Here is a 7,504-nt window from a genome sequence, read left to right on the forward strand (position 1 = left end):
TTCAGCACCGCTGAGAGCTCTAGTGGACATTGAGCCACAAATATCTGAGTGTATAATTCCTAACACGTAATCAACTATGTTGTCACTTCTTGGAAATGCCGCCTTAGCATACTTCCCAAGTACGCATCCTCTGCACACATCATCGTGTTTAGTTCCAAGTTCAGGAACCCCTGTTACAGTTTCTTTGAGCATCCTGAGTGCTCCATGGTGTAAGTGATCCATTCTCATGTGACAATTCATTCAACGCCTTCCCACTGCTACTGTTACTGCTTATTAGTGCCATTGGAGATTCGATTTGTAACCGATACAACCTGTTACTTTGAACTCCAATCTATCTTACCTTTTTCCAGCTTGTTTATTTGATATACACTTTCTTCCCTATGAAGTGAATATCATACCCCTTATCCTATAATTGGGATATTGATATAAGGTTCATATCCAATCCTGACATATGCAATACCTTTGAAGCGTTGGTGCTTGCTTCTGACTCACTCTGAAAATCTATGGTACCTCTCCCTACTGGAGTACATTTCGTCTTGTTTCCCATAGTAATATGGAAATCTATCTGCTCCTCTTTGTAGGTAGAGAAATATTCTCTAACTCTTTTCATGTGAGCTGATGCTCCACTATCTATATACCAGACTCCCTGTGAAGCTGATCCTACTAAGCAAGCAAATTTGTCTTCCAATCTGGAAGACAAATCTGAAGTCTCCTGAATGTTACTTCTATCCATGGCTATACTTGAACAAATTTAGTGTGCTATTCCTCTTTTCCTCCCAATGCGGATTCTGCTTTACAACCTGCAACAAAAACTCTCTGCGTCCAACTAGGATTCTGCTTAGCAAAAATTTGAGCTGCAATTGCTACCTCTGATTGTTGGAATCACTAATCTGGGCAATTCGATTTTCCTGCCTCCTTTCAACTGAAAAATCGAACTGCTGCCCTAGCAACTCAAACTGCCTGTTCTAGGCTCTGCACAGTTTCTCTGGGAATTTTGATTTGCTACTCCCTTTGAACAACAAAATTCCTTTCTCTGCTTCTGAGCTTCTCGAATGATCAACCTCGCCGTGATACCATGTGAAATTTTATCTATTGCAACTACTGTAAATTATTCTTCTAACTCAAAAAATTAATTAAGCAATTTATTTGCTACGACAAATAACGAATAAAATCATAGCTGCAATTTTCACCATAAAAATAATGCGGAAAATAAAATACTGGAAACTGAGAAATTCTAGTGCACGCACAATAAATTTGACACAGTTATTTTTGGACCAATTTCCTCGAAAAAACCCAACTTGGGAAAACCAATGCAATAGATGAGGGTTTTATTATTAATATTCAATAACAAATTTGAGTACAATAATTTAGATGGCCAGTTGGCAATGTAATCTGAAGAAGCTATTTCAGAGGCAAAAAATAGTTGTGGGTGAGAGAAAATTCTCACAAGATTTTAATAGAAGAGTCGAAGGAAGAAAGGGTTCTGCACACCCTTCTCTTTCTCCTTCAACCATTAAGAATTTGACCAAAAATGCTGGTCAAAACAAAGAGAACCAATATCACTTCTTATACATGAAATTAAAAAAAAAAAAAACATTGTATATATTATTGGGATTATAATTCAAAAAACATGATCACATGAGGCACATAAAAATGTGTCCGACACGAGACATGATGACCCTAAAAATAAGACATAGAGGGCATGAGTTATATATATATATATATATATATATATATATATATATATATAACAAATTAGTATATATATATATAACAAATTAGTAATTACACATACTTTTATAAAATGAAATGTAGAAAATCAAACCTGGTTAAAATTTAAAAGCTAGAACATTTACATGACACAAATCTATTGATCCCATCATACAACTAGTTACTATTTATTGACTTACTACATCAATGATGATCAAATGAAAAACAAAAAAGAAATTAGAACCATAAACTACATTTTTCTCATTAAGTCGTCAAAATCAAAATGTATTGCATAAATATTAAGTCATTGCTACTATGGGTGAGAATGCCAATGGAAAATACAAAATAGGGTAGATACTAGAATTGTAAATGGAAGAATCAAATAGCTCGTTATTGCTAGTAATCCTCCCCCATGTTAGAATCATGAAAATCAACATCACTGTCACAACTCTCTCCTTCATCCTCTCGCTCCTTTGTATCCAATCCAATTGGTGCATCTACTGGTGTGGAGGATGACCTCCCAAGAGGATCACCGTCATTAAAAATGATAAACTCTAGCATTGGTTCATTAAGATCCAAGTTAGTTAATATCAACTCAATATTGTTCTCCAAACCCATAACATCAAGAAACACATTCAACATCTTTATTTTTCCCTTCAACTACTCATCCCTTTGCCTATAAATAATATAGAGGTTGGTGTGCACATATAACATTGTCTAGTTGACAAATCCACCTGCCCAACTCTTGGAATCCCTTCAATGTTACAATAACCCTCATTTCCACTCCGAGACGCCTTAAAACTTTAACTTGCTAAATAAAATGATAAAAAGGATAAGTAGGCCACCTTTTTAGAGCCAATGGGTTTCTTTTTGAGATGACACGTCTTCTAAAATCAAATCGGGACATGTGTGAAACTCGTGTTCATCATATGCCTAGTCAAATTCATTCCCAACATGTGTGATACACGACACATAGTCCCCTAGGGGCGTGTCTTGTGACTTAGTTGGAAGCTAAGGACTTGTTTTTGAGATAAATTCCTAAATAGATTGTTGAGAGATGAAAATTGGTAATATGGATAAGTGCATATGTATGGTGTTCTTATTTTTAAGTCTTATTCTAGCAGATATTTGTAATCTCACCATACACTCCAACTACGAATTTTTCACTTCTTTATGTATTATGGTAACATTTGGAGTTATGTTCTAGTTTATAGTTGCTACCATCCAAATTTTTTATTTGAATCCTTCATCTCTTGTTTTCTTAAGATTACTTCCCAATATGCCTTTTGGGATCATTTGTTGTGAATTTGACTATTTATTTTAGTTATTCATATTGGAGGATTTTTTCCTCACCATTTTGTGAGTTGATAACACATTGTACTCCTTGTTACCTCAAAATCTAGCAGGTTTTGTGAAGGGCCTCACAAGACAAAGGCCAGACCTAGTTGCAATGGTGAGGTGGATTGCCACTATCACCTCAACAATCCTTTTTCTTGTCTTTAGTGAAATTACACCACATGTGAGGCTTCCTAGTTTTCACATAAAGCATATTTTAAGCTAGATGAGTCAAGGTGAGGTGAATGAAAGGCTAAGTAAAGGTACTTCTTCAATAGACAACAACACAACTATTTGTGTCTAGCAGCAATGTACCATATATAAATCCTTAAAGAGGTACTCATGGCTTGTGGTTTCAAGATATAGATCAACAAAGGGATGCCTACGAACAAAATCACCAAGAAAAGGTTTGCAAAAGATAACAACAACAAAAGGAGAAGGAAAACCTTCAAATTAAGCCCTAAGTTGAAGCCCTAGCTAAGGTTAGGGTCTTTCCAAGGCACAAATTGCTTAGAAGGATGACATCAACTCTATTAGGGAAGACTCAACCATAAAAAATGCTAGATTTTGAGTGCCAAGGATAAACAAATACGAATTCAAGATTTTTAAGCTCCAATGTTTATCCAATAAGTGCCCTAATTGACTTCATCCCTATGCCCTAGCCATAATGGCTTGCCTTAAAGGACCAAAAAACAGAGGAGAAGAAAAGATAAAGTTTTTTTATGATTTTTTACCAACACAAGGATTCCCAGTACCTTTTCCTACTTGGGTGATAGATTTTTAGGGCTAAATCTAAGATAAATTGAATTTATTCTTGGAGTAAGGGGAAAAACCCTAGTTTTCACTTAATAAACCCTAACTATCTTTGCATGAGTGGAGAAATTAAATAGGGTAAATCTCTCAAAGAGGTCCCCTATGGTATTCAAGGAAGAAAAATTTAACATGTAATAATCAAGCAACATTTCTCGTAAAAGATACACATTTAGACACGGAGTAAGAAAAACCCTATATAAATTTATTGCATGAAAAATGGTACATACAACTTGCCACATCATCATTTATATGAAGGAAAGGCTCGAGGTGGGGGGAGAGTGGGGTAATTTTTTTTTTTTTTTCAGCACTTTCCTTTATTAATTCAAAAAGGGTTTATTTTACAACACTTGCAGTGGACAAAACATTTCTCCATCTTGTGCTTCCATTAAGTGCGCCAACAGGCCCATCGCCACGACTTTGTTAAAATCTACAACCAAAACCTTCTGCAGTATGACGTATGTCACTTGATAGGGAATTTCCCATCCTGCGCTTTCTGTTTTCCATCCCATGAAGTCTATCAGTCACTCCTCCTGTAAATCGTGGAGTCCGTCATTCTACAACTGTCAACTGTCAAGAAAATTCCCGTCTCATGGACTCTATTAACCACGCCTTCTATAAGCCAATGGAACTATGTGCCTCTAGAACTTTGTCAAACTTCAAACCTTTATAAATATTGATCCCTTATGAGTTTTCCAAAGTTCCATATACCATTCTGTAAGCCAATGGAACTATGTGCCTCTAGAACTTTGTCAAACTTCAAACCTTTATAAATATTGATTCCTTATGAGTTTTCCAAAGTTCCATATACCATTCTGTAAGCCAATGGAACTATGTGCCTCTGGAACTTTGTCGAACTTCAAACCTTTATAAATATTCATCCCTTATGAGTTTTCCAAAGTTCCATATACCATTGGAAAGGCCTTTGAGAGGGATATCTAACTAAGCACTTTACAAGAGAACTTGGGCTGATCCACTACAACCAAAATGCCTTCAAATATAGGCCATTAGATCCTTCATTCAGTAATCTACAACCACTACAAGACTCCACAAACACCCAAAAACACATCAACAATGATTACTTTGACATCAATGATAGTCATGACCCTCTCCAACAAGCTCCCCCTGAACTTGACACTACTTGACATCAATGAAAACCCTTTTCTCAACATTAAGCAATGAACTATACCTCTTGGAATTGAGCAATACCCCATTTGGAATTTGGGTGAATCCCTATGATTGAGCTCAATGAGTAAGTGAGTCACGATGGTGGTTACTACCAGAGAGAAGTTCTTAAACCACCAGGCTAGTGAACTCCATCTCATAAGTGTATGAGAAAGCCTTTGGTATGAATTTCCCTTGTGCAAGTGATGGCCCTCAGTATTGCAGCAATAATGCTGCAACTCCAAAGGGTCTAGACTTTAATTGTCAATCTAGGGTTTGTACAAACTTAAGAGGGGTCGAAATTATATGTGCAATAAGAAATATCTCTTTCATTGTTGAATTTTATGTAAGTGGAAGTGTTGGGATGAAATTTGTTTATATAGAGACCATTCTAATTGTTCTATGCTACAAGGAAAACTTGAAATTGTAGGGAATTAAAGAAAACAAGCAAACCTATGCTAATTGAAATGAATGAAGGAAAACCATATTAACTGTAATGAAATGAAAGCATATCTATTCTATTGTGCAAAGAAAGAAAACAAACTGCTAAAGTAAAAGCTTGCAAATAGTAAACCATAATTTTGCAGGAAAGAAGCAATTTTTACAGTGATCTAGGTCAAGGCATCTACTTGGTCTCTCTACGTATAAATTCCATTTTTAGTGTTCTAGGGATGTTGTAACACATCGAAAAAGGTGAATCATGACTTGGATGCAAATATGGAAAAGTTTTAGAAGTAAATTGCAAACTGCTACAAGAGTCTTTATTTTTCTACATGAGACACTCCAGTGAGTAGAAAATTGTGCTAAAGCAAAGATTGAAAAGAAAAAGAAGTTATGTGATATGGTTTCTTCAATGGTGGTATGGTTTCTTTGGAAATATATGTGGTTGTAGGGTTTCCTATAAATGCAAAATAGGGGACTGCGCAAACACAATAAAACAGTAAATGATGGACAAAAAATAAGCAATAGGAACCAAAGTGAACTAAAATGTATAAACAAAAATGCTAATTGATCTATGTAATCACTATCACTACTATCATCTAATGCTCAAATGCTTTGTAAAGAAAAAGCAGTTCATAAATCATCTAATTACCCATGCATAAAGCAATATTCATAAATAAACTATAGAAATGAACAAATGCATAAATAGTAATGGTATAGAAGGGCTCTTGAGCACCTGGGGTGGGCCCTAACCCATGGAAGATCACAACCTTGAAGGGGGAGCATTTTAAGAATTGAAACCAAAGATGACTTTAATCAATTTAAGAATTGCTTATACATGGTAAAAAGTTGTAGAACTTGAAAACTAGACTACCTAATGCTCTACATTGTTATTCCTTTACTTCTATTAACATTTTAATGGGCTACTTAAGCCTCTATTTATACAAAATGAATAAGGGTAGCCTCCTTGAAAGGAAGATTGTTTTCCCTCCAAAATCTCTAAAAAACTGGATCATGTTCCTTGAGTGACCTCGCAGCAACAGGAAGGAGTATTTATTTTCCTAATCCAGTCGAGTTTGAACCTTCTATAGTAGGGGCAAGCCCCACGAATCTCTATGGATAGATCTCCTTGTAATCTATGCAAAATCCTCTCAATATCTTGCATAATAATCATGTTAGGCACATAAATCATGAAAAATCTCTTTAACCCTCATTAGAACTCATTTAAGCTATCAAACTGTTATTACGTGCAAAAAGGAAAGTCTAATACAACCTTTATGTCCCTAGGAGAGGTTAGATGGACCTTATGTTTTACCTAGTTGGAAGGCCCATTGTACTGCCCTACTGAAATTGTTTCTCACACTTTGAGCAACCTACTCCTCCTCCTTCCTTTGTTTTTCCTCATTTATCTCTTTGAAAATTTGTTTGACATTCCATGTTGAGCTAGAGGTGGTTGTGCTCGCTGAATGGAAATATATGTTCTCTTCAATGTATTTCCACTCCCTTGACTCCTCTTCTTGAATTTGATGCTTTTGAAGTCCTAACAACAAGGTTGGATTGAATCTAAGTCCAATCTATTAGATCCCAAGCCTCTATATGATTCTCTTATACAAAGGAGTCTTGGCAAGTGTAGCTTGTAATCTATAAGGGGAATGATATTCTCTAATTCTCATGTTGTGAGGTAGTGCTTGCCATCTCCTTTGGAAATCATGTGAGCTTTCTTCTCCCAACAACCTGAAAGTATCTTCAAAGTGGAGGATGGCCTCCACTTGCCTCTGTTTGTAAACTTCCACCACTTTAGGATCCTCTACTAGGAGTGCATGAGTGGAAGTGAGGATGGATGGATTTAGGTGTTCAGGTCTAATCCACAGTGGTTCCTTCAACTCTCCATCCATGGTCCTTTTTACTTCTTCATCTCTGACCTCCTCATGCCTTCTCCAAGATGTCAAGACCAGTAATTTTGCATCTTCCAAATATGGGTCTGTATCCCATATGGTAAGATATGGAAGCACAAGGTTGTGAAGGTAAAATTTAGGAACCTTGG

The sequence above is a fragment of the Pinus tabuliformis genome, chromosome 3_2 (genome assembly GCF_031772625.1).
Source record: "Pinus tabuliformis cultivar Carrire ecotype Pingquan chromosome 3_2, CPIR1, whole genome shotgun sequence".
NCBI classification, from domain to species: Eukaryota; Viridiplantae; Streptophyta; class Pinopsida; order Pinales; family Pinaceae; genus Pinus; species Pinus tabuliformis.